At 39.1% G+C, this 22,687-nt stretch overlaps 1 protein-coding gene across 1 annotated transcript in view; it reads left to right on the top strand.

Moving 5' to 3' along the window:
• The window catches only part of LOC149820186 (uncharacterized), a 47,688-nt gene that overhangs the window by 9,174 nt on the left and 15,827 nt on the right, over positions 1 to 22,687 (top strand). The gene's annotated exons all lie outside the window — the stretch shown is intronic.

The raw sequence follows: 22,687 nt of genomic DNA, 5'->3' as shown, positions 1-22,687 counted from the left end.
GGATTTCAGCACCCTACAAAAACCATAGCCAATCCTACTGTCGAAAATCCGAGATTTGGGGATTCCCAAGCACCTCAAACCCCAAATCCCCCTTCTTACTATGGATTTCCAGCAACCCACACAACATACTCGAACACACGACACATCTAAACAAGGATAAATAACAATAAATCCTACCTCTGATGAGCTTGGTGGCTGCTGCTACGGCGAGAGGGAGGTCCACTGCCCTCAACCGCACCGCCGCCTTGCAAAGGGTTCGATAGGGAGAGAGAGAAGGGAAGAACTTGGGGGGAGAAACAGAGAAAGTGTTGGAGGAAGAGGGGTGTGGGAGGTGCTTTAAGTAAGAGGGTGGCCTCTCGGAAAGGAAGGAGACAGTTACCCCCCCTGCCCTCCTCTTCAGTGGCTGCACATTCCCCCTTTCACCATCGGCTTGCGTTAGGGTTCATTCAGAACCTTAATGCCCATTTTATCGGGCCAGCACAACTTTAGTGTTGTGTTGTTTGTTTGTTTTTGCTTTTAACGTAACTCTTAACACAGGGCGCGGCCCAGGTCCGAGACTCGGAATCCAACCGCGTGTTGGATCCGCGTCTCTTCTGCGATGTGGATCTGCAGGTTGGATCCATATGGATCCAACCGTGGATTCATTTGATAAAATTTTATATATTTATTATATACTTATTATTATATTGCTATTATTATTATTATTGTTATTATTCATTTTTCTAATATATATATATATGATATTATATATATATGAACCCTAGTTGATATGGATCCTGGATCCGAAATATGGATTCCAGGCCCAAACTCAGAAAATTACATATCATGTTTAAAATAAATTCAAATAATTAACAAAAAAATAAGGTTATTACATCCTTTCCCCCTAAAAAGAATTTCATCCTCGAAATGTACCTGTAAGGGCTTGCTCAAAAAGATGGGGGTACTTCTTCTGCATATTGGCTTCAGGTTTCCACGTGCTTTCGTCAATGCCATGGTGTTGCCATCTCACCTTGACGAGAGGGATGGTCTTTGATCTCAAGACTCGCTCGCTTCGTTCCAATATTTCCACTGGCTTTTCTTTCATTGTTAGATCTTCTCGTATATCAATGTCCTCAAACTGGATAACATGCGATGGATCTTGAAGATACTTCTTCAACATAGATACATGGAATACATTATAGATCTGAGCATACTGGGGAGGTAGAGCTATACGATAGGTTGTTTCTCCAATCCGCTCAAAAATCTCGAAAGGTCCCACGTATCTGGGGCCCAATTTTCCCTTCTTACCAAACCGAAACACACTTTTGGTGGGTGATACCTTCACGAAGACCTGATCTCCTATTTCAAAGATGATCTCTCTGCGCCTCTGATCCGCATAACTCTTTTGCCGACTCTGGGCTAACATCAATCTTTCTCTTATCATCTTGACATGCTGGGTATAATGCTGCAACACAATTGATGATTCCAACGAGCGTTCACCAACCTCGTCCCAATACACAGTTGATCTGCAAGGTCTTCCGTACAGAGCTTCGAAAGGAGCCATGTCGATGCTCGCATGGTAACTATTATTGTAGGCATATTCGGCCAAAACCACATGCTTATCTCATTTGCCTTTCCAATCCAGCATACATGCTCGCAGCAGATCTTTAAGAGTCTGGATTGTCCTCTCTGGCTGCCCGTCGGTTTGGCGATGAAAAGCGGTACTCAGCTTTGTACTCAAGGCCTATTGCAACTGGCCCCAAAATTGAGAAGTAAACCTAAGATCTAGATCTGATATGATAGAGACTAGTACTCTACGCAGTCGAATAATCTCTCTGATGTATAAATCTGCTAGGCTCTCAAGGGATTGATTTATCCATATGGGTAGGAAGTGAGCCGATTTGGTGAGTCGGTCCACTATTACCCATATAGCGTCATGTTGTCTCCGTATTTTGGGCAAACCCACCACGAAGTTCATGGTGATTTCTTCTCATTTCTACTGTGGGATCTCCATCTGCTGCATCATTCTACTAGGTTTCTGATGTTCGATCTTAACTTGCTGACAAGTCAGACACTTTGAGACATAACTTGCAACCTCACGCTTCATACCATTCCACCAATACACCCATTGTAAATCTTTAAACATTTTCGTATTCTCCGGGTGTATGGTGTACTTGGACTTATGTGCTTCTCCCAATAGTTCTTCTTTCAACTTGGGGTCACTAGGGACCCAAAGTTGCTTCTGCATCCAGATACTGCCATCTTCTTTGAGTGAGAAGAGCGAATTTTCTTGCTGGGCCAGTGACTTGAGTGAGAAGGGCGAATTTTATTTATTACATCAAGAAATATATATACATATTAATGTATATATATGCAAACAATAAGTATATATATATATATGTTAGCATATATATATACTTTAACACTCTCCATCAAACTTATTGTGTAATCACTGAAAATTTGTCAAGTAAAAAATGAAACTGGAGATAAGGAAGATTTTTCGTAAAAAAGTCGGCCAACTAAAATTTCGATGCTATATAAGGCAGGATGATGGTCTTCTTCAGATACTCTTCAGGAACACAGTGGCAGTCCATTTCAATATGTTTGGTGCGCTTATGAAACGTATGATTGCCGGCTATGTAGATGGCGCTTTTATTGTCACAGCATAACCTTGAGGGTGAGTGCATATGCACCCCCATGTCTTCCAATAATCTTCTCAACCACACAATTTCAGATGTTGTGGTGACCATGACAAGATAATCAGCTTCAGTGGATAACAACGACACCTTCTGATGCTTCTTGCATTTTCAAGACACCAATGAGTCACCTACAAACACACAAAAACCTGTAATGGAGCATCTATCATTAGGATCTCCTCCCCAGTCAGAGTCAATATAAGCAATTAATTTGAGTGGGGAGGAGGAAAAACAATCCTTTTAAAAACAAAATTCTGTAAATATCTAATGATATGCATAACGACACTCATGTGCACAATAGTGGGGGAGTGCTGGAATTGACTGACACTATGAACTACATGTGAGATATCTGGTCTGGTATTGGTCACGTATGTGAGGACCCCAATCATTTGGCGGTAAGGAATAGGATCATTCAACAGTATGCAATATTTTCATTTTTGCATTTATCACTTCAGGAGTGTCCACCCTTTTCTCATTTGTAGTGATAGACTTGTCTATGATGTCAGAAGCAAACTTGGATTGAGTTAGAAAATAGCCATGAACGAAATATGCAACCTCAATCCCTAAAAAATATCTAAGAAAGCCTAAATTAGTTATTGCAAAGCTTTGTTTTGAAACATTCTTAATAAAACTACACTTTGTTTGTCTTCTCCAGTGATGATCATGTCGTTAACATAGAGAATAAGGATAACAATACCTACATTAGATCTCTTAATAAACATAACAGTGTCCATATAACAGGAAGTAAAGCTAAGTTTAACCAGAACATAACTAAAACGATCATACCCCAGGCTTTAGGCGCCTATTTCAAACCATAAAGGGCTTTCCTTAAGTAAAGCACCTTTCCAACAGGAACCTCAGGGACAAAAGTTTCATCATAATCTATTCCATATTTTTTAGAGTAACCCTTGACCATTAATCTAGCCTTATGTCTCTCTAAAGTTTCATCACTCTTATTTTAAATTTTAAACACTTATCTATAACCTATTGTCCTCTTTCCATGATGAAGACTCCTTATATCCCAGGTCTTTGATTTTTTTAAGGCTTGGATTTTATCATTCATATCACTCATCCATTCAGGACCATTTTTGGCCTGATTGTATAAGGAGGGTTCAAAGTAAAAATATTTTGGCTAGACAAGCTTATATTGAGGGGCAAAGTTTTCATAGGATACAAATCTATCTGGAGGCCTATGTATCCTAGTTGATTTCCTAAGAGTGCTTGGTTCTATATTAGAATATTGTTCTAAGTCATTTGGATGTCTATCACCAGTTCTTCTTTCATATTGGATAACCGAAGGTTCACCACTAATGTCAATAGACTCACCATACTGGATGTTGGATTGAGGTTCATCATTAACAACATCATTGTTATTTAATATATCACTATTATTTTTAGGAAGTAATTCAAGAAAAGAGTAATCATTATTTTCTTTAATAGACACATCTAAACCAAGGAAACTTTCTTGCTCTATAAAGGTAACATTCCTTGATATATAGAGTTTATCATTTTTAAAGTCATAACATCTAAATCCTTTTTGGGTTTCTCCGTAACCAAGAAACACACAAGGAATGACTCTTGGTGAAAGTTTGTCATTTTTGTTTGTAAGGATTAAACATTTACATCCAAAAGTCCTTAGTCCAAATAGTCAAGGGTAGTTTCATAAAGTTTCTTATAGGGAGAAATATTTTGAAGTTTGGTTGAAGAAAGTCTGTTTATGAGGTAAACCAAAGTGAGCGCAGCTTTAGCCCAAAAGTGTTTTGGAATATTTTTAGATATAAGCAGGGTTCTAGTGGTTTCCACTATATGCCTATGTTTTCTTTTGGCCAAACCATTTTGTTGAGGCTTGTTTGCACCAAAGCTACCAGAAACTTCTTAGGTAGGTGGGAAGCACTCTTCTCCGAAACTCGCTTCGAAAGCAAGCACGATACTCCTTGCTTTCGAAACTTCTTGGGAATCTTGATTCCCCCATGCTTCTTCTATACTACCCTCACACATGGTCTATGCTTCCTATATGCTTTTCTCATGTTTCTTTTCATGTATTTCCTCTCACGCTTTCACTCACTTTCCATGTACTTTCTCTAAATCAGTAACCATTGTTTGATTTTAACAAAAAATTTATTGAAAAATCATGAAATATAAGAATGACCAATTTTATTTTAGTTTTTATTTTCTTCTTGTTTGATTCCTATTCAGTTACCATATTGCTTCATCTTTTATTCCTATTTCGATTTTAAATTGATACTTTGCTTCTCGCTTCTGCTTCCTGTGTCATTTCTTGTTTTCGCTTCCTAGTTTGGCAACCTTGGTTTGCATAAGATCTTTAATGTAAAATGTTGTGATTCTTTTGCAAACACGACATTTTAGATATTGCCACAAATTCTTGCCCATTAAGATTCTTTTCACCGCCATAGCCCACATATTATAGTTTCTCTCATCAAACTTGATGGGAACAATGGTGATAACCACTTTGTCGGCTATTGGAGAGAAAATGAGAGGTAGAGAGAGAAAGAGAAAGAATAGTGGAAGAAGAAAGTTGATGAAGGCTTCACCAAAATGCTTTCACATGAGCACACAAACCTTACACATGGCCACGGTCTTGAATCCTAGAGCTTTGATATCATGTAATGAAATGAAAAAGTGCATAAATAGATGCTTCTTATGGGCTTACAAACATACAATAGTGTGCACAAACAAAAGACCACTTATGGGTCAATACAAGGATCAAATCCACAAAGCCACTAATGGGCAAGAAGAACACATAGAAAATAAAGAATATATTGCTCATAAAATGCTTGAGACAAGCACATTATAAGATGGGGAGTAATCCCCTTTAAATAGACGAGAGACCACTTATAGCTATTGGGAGCATCTCAACGGCTATAATTATAGTTGTTGGGGCGCTCCCAATGAATTTTAGGGAAAATGACAAGTGTGCCCTTAGATAGAAATAAAAAGACAAAAATAAGAAAAAAAAGACTAGTGTGCCCCTAATAGGCACAACCTATTACATAAAATTGAAAAGACAAAAGTACCCCTAATGGGTATTACCTATTACAACAATATAAAATATATATACATATTTATATGTATATATATACATACATATTATATAAACATATATAGCTATGTATATTTTATATATACAACTTTAACACATTTTGGGTTTAAACCTTCACTTAGTGTTACTTTGTCACCATAAGACTGGATCATTAGTAGCTTAGCTTGAATTAAAAATCCTAATTGACTTTTTAGACTTTATAAAACACACATTCACTTTAGGTGATATATGTGTCTACCATATATAAAGCTGCACATTAAGGGTCCTACGCAATATCCCGGATTCATGAGTGCTCCAGAGACAAACCTAAGTCCCATAGAAGGCAACCCTACCTTCACACTCATATAGGTGAGTTTGTCAAAGGTGATAAACCTGTTTGAAACATCTCATCCATGTCATACGGACCTCACTAAGTGTTCTATATAAACGCAGCCTAAAGATCATAGGTTTTAAGCACTTGACATCAGGAATGGGATAAAGATACTCTCTATCTTTATATTTATATAAGTACTCATCTAGTTACTTTGGTGACTTGTTCTTCCCATTGAATCACTAGACTTGGTTTGATCCATATCATGTGGTTGGATTTTTATTACAGGTAATTGTTTTTTATAGTCTTTAGCCCTGTTCCCCTCGATGTACATATCATCTCTCAAGGACCCTTTATGTAACGCCCCAAAATTTTAACCCAAATTTTGAGGATTTTTTTTATACAGCGGAAACAACAAATACTATGAGGTTAAGCATTCTGGAACATTACAGTAGAGAGCAAGCCAAATCATTTATTTCATTTCATTATCAAATAAATAATAACATCAGAGTTTAATGACATATTCTAATAATTAAAAATGAAACCAAAATATCCCGAAAACAGTAAATCCAAAATCTCGATCCAAGCCTCATCCCGCAACCGCTTATAAACTCTATTCTTCACCTGAAAAATGATAAATTTATAGGAATTAGACTACAACTATCTAAGTAGGAATTACTGTAATTTTTCTTGCAGGTATATCATGTGTCAAGTATGTGACGTGGGTGTCGTGTGTGATTTTCAGTATATACAAGAATCAATAAAGCTCTGCTACGACAGTCAATAATTTATCAGAAGCTAACTAGCAAGTAACATCATTAGCAAAATTTAAATATCACATAGACACAAATTTCATTGCATGCTGAAATTAAATATTCACATGTCACAAGTAACTGTATATGTATAAAATTGTAAATCTATCACTACCTACTCAGATGTGATACCTAAGATTGATCTAATTCAAATATTTATCTTTAATTATCTCGCGGGTACACGAGGGCCGAATCACCCGTAACGGAAGAGAACATTCAGAGGTTTATTATTCATGGATGTTTTATTAATCCAAACGTTCTAACCGAAACTGTAAATCGTAAGGGAGCGGTCAGTGACCGAGAGAACCTCCTAAAGGTCAAAACCAAAACAGGATGCATCCCTAACTTCTGCAGAAGAACAAAGAGCTACCACCTAAGATATATTGGTAGTCTGGGTCCCCCCCAACTCCGAGGACTAGGGACCAACGAGTCACTTTAGCTCGAAACAGTTAAACACATGTCCCCGAAGTTTTGTACCACCTACCCTCTCCAAGGTAAGCCCAAACGCTAAGTGGTTGATTTTTTTTTTATTATTATTATTATTTTCTCTAAACTCCGCCTGTGTATAACTGTTTAGTTATACACTGCCGGTCCCAAGCCCGGATAAAGGAGGAGGGTTGCGGTAGGCCTGTGACAGCCAGCATAAAAACTTAGTCATACCCTATGAATATGAACCAATATGAGAATTTCGTTGGGGCGTTCCCTACTGAGCGACGCGCTGTACTCTATAGGCCCAGAGGCAGTGATAAATGGGCAAGGGTTGCTGGGTCGTCGCCCGGAAGCGACGCGTCACACCGGCGCCCGGGTGTGGTGTCAAATAGGCAAGGGTTCCCTCACTTTGTTGGACGGGTGAGGGTAAAGAAGTTAGTCCAAGACCATAAAATTAGGTTAGCCACTTGGAACATAGGATCTTTAACTGGTAAGTTGGTAGAGTTAGTAGATGTTATGTGTAGGAGAAAGATTGATATTTTATGTCTACAAGAGACCAAATGGGTAGGTGAGAAAGCAAAAGTGATAGAACCTTGGGGATATAAGATTTGGTATACAGGAATAGGAATGGAGTAGGGATTGGTATGAGTCGTGAGTTTATAGATAATGTAGTTGAGGTCCGTAGGAAGGGTGATAGGATTTTACTTATTAAATTAGTATTAGGTACGAATATTATTAATATTATTAGTGTTTATGCACCTCAAGTAGGTTTAGATGATTCCATTAAGCGTCAATTTTGGAAAGATTTAGATGGAGTAGTACAAGGGATATCTTATGGAGAAAGGCTTTTCATTGGCGGTGACCTTAATGGGCATGTAGGCATTAGTAGAGATGGATTTGAGAGTATCCATGGAGGCTATGGTATAGGAGAAAGAAACGAAAGTGGAGAAAGGATTTTAGATTTTGGTTTGTCCTATGATATGATCTTAGCAAACACTTGGTTTAGGAAGAGGGAGTCTCACCTAGTAACATTTAAAAGTGGGGTTAATACGAGTCAGATAGATTTTTTCCTACTTAGAAAGAGAGATAGGGGTTGTTGCATCGATTGTAAGGTTATACCGGGAGAAAGTGTAGCTACACAACATAGAGTCTTAATTTTAGATCTTAGAATTAGACAATACCGCAAAAGGGATAGACATATGATAGATCCTAGAATTAAGTGGTGGGCACTGAAAGAAGCTAAACAAGGAATGTTTGTAGAGCGGGTAGTTAAGGAAGTTGATTGGTGTCTCGAGGAGGATTCAGAATCTATGTGGAATAAGATAGCGGGTGGCATGAGAAAGGTGGCTAAGGAGGTATTGGGTGAGTCTAAAGGCGGTGCACCGCTAGGTAAGGATACATCTGTAATGAGATATTGCGGAAATATAAAGAGTGCATACAAGCACATACAACAATGAATAAAAGAGAAAATATCACAAGTCCACGAAGGGACAATACAAGCACAAGCCTTTAAGAAGGCAACAATATACAAAGCCTCTTATTGAAATGAGAGAGGAGCTCTCAAAGATGAAAATACACAAGGGGATCACCCCTATTTATACAAGAGAAGGAGGAGGAAAAAGGAGGGCCAAAGGGCCTCAAAAGGAGAGCCAAAAGGGGGCTCCCATAGAGTCGTTGGGAGCCCCCAACGGTCACATTTGTGACCGTTGGGGGCTCCAACGACTTCTATGTTGGAGCCCCTTTTGGTCCTCAAAAATAATAAAAAGAAAAATAAAAAAATAAATAATAAAAATTACATTTGATCAAAAAGGAAAAAAATAGTTGTTTTCTAAAACAACTGTGAAATTACAAAAATACCCCTATCGGGTATTGATGTAATAAACAGAATATATATATATATGTATATATATATATATATATGTATATATATATATATAATAGGTACATTTTAACACCCCCCCTCAAACTTTACGGGGGAAGGACGGAAAGTTTGCCGAGAAGAAACATGAACCGAGGAGCTGGAAGAGCTTTGGTGAAGAAGTCTGCCAACTGATATTCTGAAGTGACATATGGCAGAGTAATAGTTCCTCGTAAAAATTCGTCACGAACATAGTGGCAATCCATTTCGATATGCTTCGTACGTTCATGAAAAGTATGATTGCTTGCGATATAGATGGCACTCTTATTGTCGCAACACAGCTTGGAGGCTTCAGTAATATCAACTCCCATATCTTTAAGCAAACTGCGAAGCCATACAAGTTCCATTGTTGTGGTTGCCATTGCCCGGTACTCAGCTTCAGTGGATGAGAGTGAAACTTTCTGCTGCTTCTTGCATCGCCAGGCAATTAATGAGTCCCCTAAAAAGACACAAAAACCAGTAGTTGAGACTCGATCATTGGGATTACCTCCCCAATCTGCATCAGTATAAGCAAGAAGATTCAAAGGGGAAGAGGAGGATAGAAATAGCCCTTTATTGATGGTATTCCGAATGTAGCGAATGATTCGGAGAACCGCACTCATATGCACGGTTGTAGGAGCATGCTGAAATTGACTGACTGAGTGAACCGCATGAGTGATATCTGGTATGGTGATGGTTAAATATGTAAGAGACCCAATGAGTTGTCGGTACGGTGTAGGATCTTCCAGAAGAACCCCATCTTCTAACCGTAACTTGGCATTAATAACCTCGGGAGTCTCTACCTTCTTATCATCAGAAATCCCAGACTTAGAACATATATCTGCAGCAAGCTTCATCTGTGACAAAATATATCCTCTAGGAGAATATGCAACCTCAATTCCAAGAAAATATCTGAGAAAACCTAAATCAGACATATCAAAATTATCTTTTAACATATTTTTAACATTAATAATACTACTTTGATCATTTCCAGTGATAATCATATCATCAACATAAAGCAACAAAATTACGACACTAGAACCTGCATTTTTAACAAAAAGAGCAGTGTCAGTATAACAAGAATGAAATCCTAATTTTATCATGATATCACTAAAACGATCATACCAAGCCTTAGGAGCTTGTTTAAGACCATATAATGCCTTTAAAAGCCGAAGTGTTTGACCTTGCTTAATATTTATTCCGGGTGGTGGATCCATATAAACTTCTTCACTTAAACTTCCATTTAAAAAAGCATTTTTTACGTCAAGTTGATAAATAGGCCATTTTTTGGTTGATGCGACAGCTATTAAGGTTCTGACACTTGTCATACGAGCTACGGGGGCGAATGTTTCTTCGTAATCAATACCATATTCTTGGGAGTATCCCTTAGCAACCAATCTTGCTTTATATCGTTCCAACGAGCCATCGCTTTTAGTTTTAACTTTGAAGACCCAACGACAACCAATAGGTTTTTTGTGTGAGGGTAGATCAACTACTTCCCAAGTATTGGCCTTTTTTAAAGCATTTAGTTCAACTTGCATTGCTTCAACCCAATGAGGTATAGATTTAGCTTGATTATAGTGGGTTGGTTCAAAATAAGAGTGTAGAGTTATCAAACATGCCCGATAGTTGGGAGTTAAAGAGTCATAGGAGACAAACCTATTTGGGGGTATTGATATTCTAGAAGAATGCCTAACTTGTGGTTCCTTAATGGATTCGGAAATTTGAGAGTATTTTTCGAGGGCACTAATAGGTTTTTCTTGATTTCTTCTTGAGTAAACATTTATATTGGCATTGCTATCATGAACATTTGTATTTGAATTATTATCATTTAAGAGTGTTATGTCAAGAGGGGATACCTCGTGAGTGTCATCTATGTTTTCAAGAGAATCTTCTTGTATGTCATCAATAAGATCATATAAGAATACATAATCAATTTCATTTGTCTCTTCTATTTTATCAAAACCGTTTTCGTCTTCGAGAAATGTTACATCTTTTGAAACATATAGTTTATCATTCTTAAAATCATAACATCTATACCCTTTTTTATTCTCACCATATCCAAAAAATACACATTCAATTGCTTTGGGGGATAACTTATCCCTTTTATGTAGTAGGACAAAACATTTGCAACCAAAAATACGAAGTCGATTAAAATCGGGTGAAAACTTAAAGAGTTTCTCATAGGGAGAAGCATTTTTTAACTTAGAGGAGGGCATTCTATTGATTAGATAGGTTGAGGTAAGAACGGCTTCCGCCCAAAATTTTTTTGGAATATTTCTAGACACAAGCAATGTTCTAGCGGTTTCTATAATGTGCCTATGTTTCCTTTCCGCTAGGCCATTTTGTTGGGGAGTCCTAGGACATGACTTTTGATGACAAATGCCATTTTGGCTTAAATAATTTTGGAATTCGTGAGATAAGTATTCACCACCGGAATCGGATCTTAAAATAGATATGTTACTTTGAAATTGATTTTGAACCTTTTTATGAAAATCTTTAAAGAAAGTAAATACTTCCGACTTATGACTAAGGAAATAAATCCAAACATACCGAGTAAAGTCATCAACAAACGTAACATAATATGAATAACCCCCTTTAGACATAACCGGAGAAGGACCCCAAACATCCGAATGCACCAATTCAAAAGGCCTTGATGAGAAAAAAGATCTAGTTGGAAAAGGAATAGACTTCATTTTTCCAAAAATGCAATCTTTGCAATTAATTTCTTTTTCCTTACAAAATTTGTTTCCAAAAGGAAAGAGATACATTTTGGAATAACTTGGATGACCAAGTCTTTTATGCCAAGTTTCCATATTTTTTTCTTGGACATAAGAACAAAAAAAATTTGTAGGGAGATCAAGATGGTCCATATAATAGAGGTCTCCCTTTCTATGGCCTTGCCCAATCCGCTTCCCGGACCGGAGATCCTGCACAAAGCAACCATTAGATGAGAAAGATATTTCACATCCATGGTCGGCAATTTGAGAAACCGAAAAAAGGTTTAAATTTAATTTGGGAACAACTCTTACTTTTGGAACACAAAAATTTTGAGAATCTTTAAAAGAGCCAATACTTGAAATTTTCAAAAAAGTTCCATCGGCCGTTGAGACACAAGAGTCCTTTGAATTGATGCAAACATCACTAAGTGCATTCTCATGAGGGGTCATATGAAAAGAAGCTCCGGAATCAAGGATCCAAGAATACGTACCGGGTGATGATGTCGAAGCAATGGCCGCACCCGATGTGGAGGAAGAAACTTTAAGCATTTGTTGGAGAGCCATAGATATTTGTCCAAGAGTTTCTTTAATGTCATTGTTTTTGCCTTCATCTTCTTTGGAGGTGGTTTCTTCAAGAGAGGCTACTTTAGGCTTGAAGGCTCCCATAAGCTTTGGACAAACGGGTCTAATGTGACCCGACTCATTGCAATAATGACAAACAATCATTTTTCTTCCTCCATTGTAGTTCCCTTGTTTCCCAAAATGAGGAGGCTTATAGGTTCTAACATTGTTACCCGGTTTGGATACGGCAAGGACTTCATCAACATGCTTACTCATGCCAAGCCTTGTCTCCTCTTGAGTGATTTCGGCAATAGCATCCTCAATAGGAGGAAAAATAGATCTATGGAGAAGTGAGGATCTCACTTGCTCAAATTCGGGACGTAGCCCAAAAAGAAATTGAAACAATCGCTCTTGTTCCATTTGTTTTTGTCTTAAATCAACATCTTCCATAGAAACCCACTTTGGCTCTAAAAGGGCCAATTCATCCCATAGTGGGTTAAGGGCACTATAGTAGTCTTGAATGCTAGAATCACCTTGCTTGGTGGTTCTAACTTTTTCTTGCAAGAAGTATGCTCTTGCAAGATCCTTTTGGGTATACATACCCCTCATAAAGGACCAAGCCTCATTGGCTCGACGAAATTTAGCTATATTAGCACATACCTTAAGCTCCACATTGTTCATAAACCACGCAAGGATTTTTGCGTGATTGCTTTCCCAATCTTCTACTTCCTTTTGATGATTTTCAATGGCCTTGAGACGAGCATCTCCCTCAAGAGCTTTTTCTTGATCTTCTTCCATTTTTGTGAGCATAAGCTTCGGTTCCGGAACGGTCCCCATGACATAACCCCAAAGCTTCTTCCCTTTGAGATTATTCTCCATTGCCGATGCCCACATCATATAGTTCTTTTCATTGAGTTTGAAAGAAAGATCAATCTTTGTCTCCATGATGTTGCCAAGAAGTGAGAAGATGTCCACCAAAATAAGAGATACACGAACCACACCTTTCCTTCAAGAATCGAGTGGCTCTGATACCATGTAATGAGATATTGCGGAAATATAAAGAGTGCATACAAGCACATACAACAATGAATAAAAGAGAAAATATCACAAGTCCACGAAGGGACAATACAAGCACAAGCCTTTAAGAAGGCAACAATATACAAAGCCTCTTATTGAAATGAGAGAGGAGCTCTCAAAGATGAAAATACACAAGGGGATCACCCCTATTTATACAAGAGAAGGAGGAGGAAAAAGGAGGGCCAAAGGGCCTCAAAAGGAGAGCCAAAAGGGGGCTCCCATAGAGTCGTTGGGAGCCCCCAACGGTCACATTTGTGACCGTTGGGGGCTCCAACGACTTCTATGTTGGAGCCCCTTTTGGTCCTCAAAAATAATAAAAAGAAAAATAAAAAAATAAATAATAAAAATTACATTTGATCAAAAAGGAAAAAAATAGTTGTTTTCTAAAACAACTGTGAAATTACAAAAATACCCCTATCAGGTATTGATGTAATAAACAGAATATATATATATATATATATATATGTATATATATATATATATATATATATATATAATAGGTACATTTTAACAACATCGTGGTGGAACGAGGATGTCAAATTAGCTATTAAGGTTAGAAGAGAGTGTTATAGAAATCTAAGTAAAAATCGTGATAATGAGAATTTGGAGAAGTATATGATAGCAAAGAAGGAAGCTAAAAAAATAGTTCGGAACGCGAGGGATAAGGTATATAAGGAGGTTTATGACAAGTTGGATACCAAAGAGGGTGAGAAGGATATTTATAGGCTTGCAAAGATGAGAGATAGGAAATCGAGGGATCTGGGTATGGTTAGATGTATCAAAGATGAAATGCAAAGGGTTTTAGTCAAAGATGAGGAGATTAAGGAGAGATGGAAAGATTATTTTGATAAGCTATTTAATGAAAGTCATGCTCAGGATCTTGGAGACTTTTCAATTCCTTTTCATGAGATGAATCGTGACTTCATGCGCAAGATTCAAAAGAAAGAAATTGCAGAGGCTTTGAAGAAAATGAAATCAAGAAGGGCAGTTGGCCCAGATGGTATACCTATCGAGGCTTGGAAATGCTTGGGAGAGAAAGGTTTTGAATGGTTGACAAATCTTTTTAACAAGATTTGGCGGACAAATAAGATGCCTAATGAGTGGAGGAAGAGTACTTTGGTGCCTCTATATAAGAATAAGGGTGATATACAAGATTGCACAAACTATCGTGGTATAAAATGCATGAGTCATACTATGAAACTTTAGGAGAGGGTGATTGAGTCTAGGTTGAGGAAGATTGTCATGATATCGGAGAATCAATTTGGTTTTATGCCTGGAAGATCAACTATGGAAGCTATACATCTTCTTAGACAACTTATTGAGAGAAATAGAGAGAGGAACAAAGATTTGCATATGGTTTTTATTGATTTGGAGAAGGCTTACGATAGAGTACCTAGGGACGTTCTCTGGTGGACAATGATGAAGAAAGGTGTTTCTCTCAGGTACATTAGTATAATTAAAGATATGTATGAAGGAGTAGTAACCAATGTCCGCACTTGTGGAGGGGTGACAACCAATTTTCCTATAACGGTTAAGTTACATCAAGGATCTGCTTTAAGCCCTTTCCTATTTGCTATAGTGATGGATGAGCTTACGAGATCAATTCAAGAAAATGTGCCGTGGTGTATGTTATTTGTTGATGATATTGTTTTGATTGATGATTCTAGAGCTGGGGTTAATGCTAAGTTAAAATTATGGAGACAGACATTGGAAGCAAGAGGTTTTAAGTTGAGTAAGAGTAAGACAGAATACATGGAATGTCGATTTAGTAAGCAACGAAGTAGTGATGGGAGTGTAGTGAAGCTTGGTGAGCACGAAATACCGGTGGATGATTCTTTCAAATATTTGGGATCTATCATTCAAAAGTATGGAGAAATTGATGGAGATGTAAATCATAGGATAAAGGTTGGGTGGATGAAATGGAAGAGTGCAACTGGAGTGTTGTGCGATCGTAGAATGCCATTGCGGTTGAAGGGAAAGTTTTATAGGACGACTATTAGGCCTGCTTTACTATATAGTACGGAATGTTGGGATGCCAAGAGACATCATATTCAAAAAATGAGTGTAGCTGAGATGCGTATGCTGAGATGGATGTGTGGAAATACAATAAAAGATAAGATTCGGAACGAGGAGATACGTAAGAAGGTAGGCGTTGCACCCATTGAAAATAAGATGAGAGAGAATCGTTTACGGTGGTTTGGACATATTCGACGAAGGCCTAATGATGCTCCAGTTAGAAGGATGGAGAAATGAGAAAATATATTAGTTAAAAGAGGTCGGGGTAGGCCTAGGAAGACATGGATGGAGGTGATAAGAAAGGATATGAATGCTTTGAACCTCACCGAGGACATGGCATTGGATAGAAATGAATGGAGGAGAAGGATTCATGTGGAAGACCCATAATGATTTTCTTTGTTGGTTCATATCGCCGACCCCAATTGTTTTGGGATGAAGGCGTAGTTGTTGTTGTTGTTATTATTTTCTCGAAGTACAGAGGCATTTCCCCAACTACCTCCTACTACCATAGTAGTAGGTCCCCAACCATAGTCATTTTACCAAGGTATATACATCCCATTTTTTTTCATATTATATTGATTGCATGATCCCACTCAGAGTGCTCCATTATTTTTAACCAGTCATGCACACAACATTTAAGATTAAGCTTTATTCTGAATTCTATTTCATCAAGCATATAGTTATGTTTGTTCCATCTTGGACCTCACTATATATGAATATCACACATACAGGCCTTGCTTTGAAATTTGATTATGTGGGAGCAACCTTTTTGCATCAAGGGTCTTCTTACAGAATTATAGTTTCCGTTATTAAACCTATGACCCAATTTTTTATTTTTTTACTTTTTTTTTACATGAACTTAACATAAAGTTCACGATATCTTTGACCATATGCAGCAAAAAATCTGATTTCTATGTCGTACACTTAAAACAGAACTCACAAGTTAACTATTGAATTTACACTTGCATGAAGGCATGCCACATGTTTTAATGACATCTCTTTAAAACTCATTTCGCAGGGAACAACACAAAACCAAACATATTAACATTGATCAGATTTTATACATCTCAGATTCTGGAAATTTCCCTCACGACACTATTTGTAGTTCATTCAATCCATTCTTGGTTCTATTTCAGTATCATATGCATATGCAGGTTCTAGTTACATGATTGGGCATTTTTCCTATACACACAAACAGATGGTGCAATATTACAGAAAAAGAACATTACAGTCTAACTAGAGCCTGCTAATTTCGAACCCAGCATGTGCATGAAATAAGTTTTCACATGTTCAGCAGGCAAGTATAGAAAATACAGAATAATTAAAAAGAACACGTGTGGGTGGGTAAACATACTCAAGACTGAACTACGTGCAACCATAAAGGCCAAAGCATGACAACAGTAGCAGTATATGCTACTGATCTTCACAACAGTGTATAAGGCAGAGACACAGACTGTGTGTTGCAGCTTAATCAACGAGTTACACGAGTCATGACTCGTTAAGAGGGTTTAACGTATATTCCCAAATAGAAATACTCTGAATGAGTGATCGGTTAATTGTTATACCTACCGTACAGGGTTCAAAAACTAATTTCAGTACATGGACTGGATCAGGTTGTATTGGAATGAATATGCACGTATCATCCATCACTTAACATCATGGATAACAAAAAAAAATCATCCTACTAACGAAATATACAGGGTTAAAACCAATGGAACCTAGATCCGATCCCAACTCAGAATGAGGTTTGGGTAAATAAACAGGGTAATAATGACATACCCTCCTCTGGTCTGGTTTCATAGCAGCCAAGTTCAACTTGGTTTGCAGAGATCGAAGGGTACCCCCCTGCAAAAACCGAAACCCAAGGTCCCATTATACCTTTGATAGTCGAAACCCCCAAATCGGTTATTTGGGGTTTCCGACCCTCAAACAGGAATCAAACCTACATGTGCCTTTAACATTCGGAACCCCCAAATCGATGATTTGGGGTTTCCAACCACTCTCACTCCATAGTAAAACTTGAACCTCCCCCCCCCTTTCATTCATTCTCTTTTTTTTTTAGGGTTTCCAACAATCCGCAACCCATACTCGACCCCATATAGTATCCAGATGAAAATTTTCAGACATCCTACCTGTTTCGGCGAAGAGGAGGTGGCTGACGTGGTTGGGGAGGTCGCCGGCGCCGGTGGTCCTGCCGCCGCGTGAGAAATCAGTGGGGAGATGAGAGACAGAGGGTAGGAGAGAACGGGAGAGAGATGAGAAGCAGAGGGAAGAGAGAGGTACAGTGGGAGGAAGAGGGGTTCAAGACCCCATTTGTAGGAGGGTGGCCTCCCAAAAAGGGAGGAGGCCATTACTCTCACCTCGGCGGCTACGCATCCCTCAGCCTTCTCTTAACGTGTTAGGGTTCAAAATGAACCCTAACACACGATTTATCATTTTTTTTTCACTTACCTCTTTACACGGGGCACGGCCCCGGGTCCGAGTCCGAGACCCGAGATCCAGACGCAGTCTGGATCCACGACACCCAATGTGGTGTGGGTATGGACCCGCAAGTTGGATCCATGTGGATCCCTTCGTTAGCTACCCCTATATATATTTTATATATATGTAATTATTATTATATTTTCTTTTTTTTTATAGATATATTAATATATGGGTTATCTTACGTGTATTTACACATGGATCCTTTACGGATCCTGGATCCAAAAATGCGGATCCCAGGCCCAAATTTAGAAAAATGCCTATTATTTTCAGATAAATTTAAACAATTAATGCCAAAAATCAAGGTTATTACATCATTTCCCCCTAAAAAGAATTTTGTCCTCGAAATTTACCTATAGGTGCCTACTCGAAAAGATTGGGGTACATCTCCCGCATATTAGCCTCAGGTTCCCCCGTGCTTTCATCATTGCCACGGTGCTGCCATCTCACTTTGACTAGAGGAATGGTCTTTGATCTCAAGACGCGTTCACCATACTCTAATATTTCTACTGACTTTTCTTCCATTATTAGATCTTCTCGTATATCCACATCCTCATACTCGAAGACATGTGATGGATCTTGAAGATACTTCCTCAGCATGGATACATGGAATACATTATGAATCTGCGCATACTGGGGAGGTAGAGCTATACGATAGGCCGTTTCTCCAATCCGTTCCAAAATCTCAAAAGGTTCGACATATCTGGGGCTTAACTTTCCCTTTTTACCAAACCGAAATACACTTTTGGTGGGTGATATTTTCACAAAAACTCGATCCCCCACACCAAAAGTAAGCTCTCTGTGTCTCTGATTCGCATAACTCTTTTGCCGACTCTGGGCTGATAGCAGTCTATCCCTTATCATTTTAATCTGCTGGGTATAATGCTGCAACACGACTGGTGATTCTATCGAGCGTTCACCAACCTCGTTCCAATACACAGGTGATCTGCAAAGTCTTCAGTACAAAGCTTCAAAATGAGCCATGCCGATGCTCGCATGGTAACTATTATTGTAAGCATACTCTGCTAAGACCATATGCTTGTCCCATTCACCTTTCCAATCCAGCATACATTCCTGCAGCATATCTTCAAGTGTCTGGATAGTCTTCTCTGATTGTTCGTCGGTATGGGGATGAAAAGCAGTGCTCAACTTCAGCTTTGTACCCAAGGCCTGTTGCAACTGGCCCCAAAACCGAGAAGTAACCTGAGGGTCTCGATCTGATATGATAGAGACTGGTACTCCATGCAGTCGAACAATCTCTCTGATGTATAAATCTGCAGGACTCTCGAGGGATTGATTTATTCGTATGGGTAGGAAGTGAGCAGATTTGGTCAGTCGGTCCACTATTACCTATATAGCGTCATGTTGTTTCCGTGTTCTGGGCAAACCCACCATGAAGTTTATGGTGATTTCTTCCCATTTTCATTGTGGAATCTCCATTTGCTGCATCATTTCACCAGGCTTCTGATGTTCAATCTTGACTTGCTGACAAGTCAAACACTTCGAGATATAACTTGCGACCTCACGCTTCATTCCATTCCACCAATACTCTCGTTGTAAATCTTTAAACATTTTTGTACTTCCCGAGTGTATGGTGTACTTAGACTTATGTGCTTATCCCAATAATTCTTCTTTCAACTTGGGGTCACTAGGGACCCAAAGTCGTTTTTGCTTCCAGATACTACCATCTTCCTTGAGTGAGAAAAACGAGTTTTCTTGCTGAGCTAGAGACTTGAACTTCTCATACTGGAGATCCTCCTTCTGACCTTCTATAATCTTTGTAAGGATCTCAGGATGTGCTGATAAATTGAATAGCCTGATATTTCCTTTGTCATCTGCGAACGGCTTTCAGTTAATGAATTCTTCCATCAAATTCCATCCTTTTGTCACTAGACTAGACAATGTGCTGCCAGATTTGCGACTTACGACATTTTCCTTTCTTGGATAGTAGGAAATGGTAAAGTCGTAATCCTTTATAAACTCCAACCATCGTCGTTGTCACATATTCAACTCCTTCTGAGATAACAGGTACTTGAGACTTTTATAATCAGTAAACACCTCGAATTGTTCCCCATACTGGTAATGTCGCCATATCTTCAAAGCGAACACTACGGCTGCCAATTCGAGATCATGAGTTGGATAGTTTCGCTCATGAATCTTTAGTTGGCGAGAGGCATACGCTATCACCTTGCCATTCTGCATTAAGACACATCCCAATCCTGTACCTGATGTGTCTGAATATACCACAAAACCATCATGACCTGATGGTAAGGCCAATACTGGGGCAGTGGTAAGCTTCTTCTTTAAGATTTGAAAACTCTCTTCGCACTTATCCGTCCATTCGAACTTAATTCCTTTCCTCAGGAGCTTGGTCATGGGCATGGCAATTCGTAAAAAGTCTGAATGAATCTTCTATAATAGCCTGCTAACCCGAGAAAACTCCTGATATCACCGATATTCTTCGATTGACCCCAATTTTAATACAGCTTCAACCATAGTCGAGTCCACCGATACTCCGTCTTGCGATATGACATGGCCTAAGAACATAACCTTCTCGAGCCAAAATTTACACTTGGAGAATTTTGCGAACAACTGGTGTTCTTTGAGAGTCTCCAATACAATCCTCAAATGGTCTCAATGTTGCTCTATGCTTTTAGAGTATATAAGTATATCATCGATAAAGACGATCACGAAAGTATCCAAGTACGCTCTAAATACCCGATTCATCAAATCCATGAATGCGGTGGGAGCATTTGTCAATCCGAATGGCATAACCACAAACTCATAGTGACCGTACCTTGTTTTGAAGGTTGTCTTTGGGATATCATCGTCCATGATCCGAAGTTAGTGATATCCAAATCTGAGGTCGATCTTTGAGAATACCTTAGCCTTTTGCAACTGATTGAACAAGTCCTCAATGCGAGGTAAAGGATATTTATTTTTTACGGTCGCCTGATTCAGCATCCGATAGTCTATGCACAGCCTCATAGACCCATCTTTCTTCACGAAAAGAATTGGTGCTCCTCATGGTGACACACTAGGTCTAATGAAACCTTGCTCCATCAATTCTTGGAGTTGTCTCTTCAGTTCTTCCAACTCTACTGGGGCCATACGATAGGGAACTTTCGAGATCGATGTCGTCCCAGGCACTAACTCAATATGAAAATTCACCTCACTGTGGAGGTAGTCCGAGCAACTCATCCGGAAACACTTTCGGGAATTCACGAACCACTTCAAGTTCTTCTAATGGTGTGACCTTCGGCTCGCAGGAAAATACATTCACTAGGAATGCTCAGCACCCTTGTCGCATATACTTTTGAACCTTTAGTACCGATATAATTTGAGCCTTTACCGTAGGTCTGGAGAGCCTAAACTCAACCTTTGGTAATCCTGGTCGGGACAAGACCATTTTCCCTTGGCGATAGAGAATATTGGCATAATGTTCATATAACCAATCCATCCCCAATATGACATCATATTCAGTGATATCGAGCAAGATTAGGTCAGCAGGTAAGTTCTGCCCCTCAAACACAATTGTTACATCAGGGATGTAGTTTACACATATTGAATTATATTCTATAGGATTGTACACATCTAATACATGTTTCAGGGATTCAGTATGTGCTCCTAAAAGTTAAGAAAATTCTATGGATATAGCCGAATGTGTAGCACCACAATAAAAAAGAACAAGTGCAGCATGGCCATTAACAAGTATTGTACCTTGTACTAGATTTCCCTTTTCCAGTTCTTCTGCAGTGGTAGCATATACGCGTCCTGGCACCCTCTTCTGGGCGTTTTGCTGGGGTGTCTGCTGTGTCTGAGGTGGTTGTTGTTGCTGATGTCTTCCGACATTCCTCCTCTGCATGTTCGCCATCTTCTTATGGCACTGACGAGCATAATGACCCATCTTGCCACAATAGAGACATGCACCAGTGTCCCTGGGGCAAGGTTGCCCGTTATGGAACCGATTGCACTTTGGGCAAACCCGATTTGGTCCCTGATTCTGCAGAGGACGAGCACCACCATTATACCTCCGCTTCTTGTGAGGTGCCTGGTGCTTCTTGCCACCCTGGTGCTGCTGTGGACTGGCTCCCCGCTTCCACGGTGTATCATTATGACTCTTCCTTGATTGCTCCCACTCTTCGTTCAGCATAGTAGCCACTTCAATGGCTTGTGCGAGGGTGGACGACAGATTAATCATCACTTGGGGTCGTAATCCGTCCTTGAGTCCACGGACATACTTGGTTGCCCTGACTTTATCATTCGCGAATAAATTCGGGCAATAACGCTCCAAGGTTCGAAATTTGGTAGTGTATTCTACCAGATTCATATTCCCTTGAGTAAGCTCCAGGAACTCTTGTTGCTTCTGATCACGAGCATGCTGGGGAAAGTATGTCTCTAAAAACGCCTCCTTAAAAACTTTCCATGGAATAGGATCCATCCTGGCAAAGTAGATGGTTCGGGTTGTGTCCCACCACTTCTGTGCATCTTCCGTCAAGCAGTAGGTACCGAAGTCTGTTTGCTTATCATCGGGAATAGGTAGAACCCGAAAAGTTCGCTCCGTCTCCGCGATCCAGCTCTCGGCTAACTCCAGGTCAGCCTTTCCTGAAAAAGTTGATGCATTCAACTTCAAGAATTTCTCATAGGT

The sequence above is a fragment of the Nuphar pumila genome, chromosome 12 (assembly GCF_984573655.1).
Source record: "Nuphar pumila chromosome 12, dmNupPumi1.hap1.1, whole genome shotgun sequence".
Classification (NCBI taxonomy): Eukaryota; Viridiplantae; Streptophyta; class Magnoliopsida; order Nymphaeales; family Nymphaeaceae; genus Nuphar; species Nuphar pumila.
This window is presented reverse-complemented; position numbering and strand designations above follow the sequence as displayed.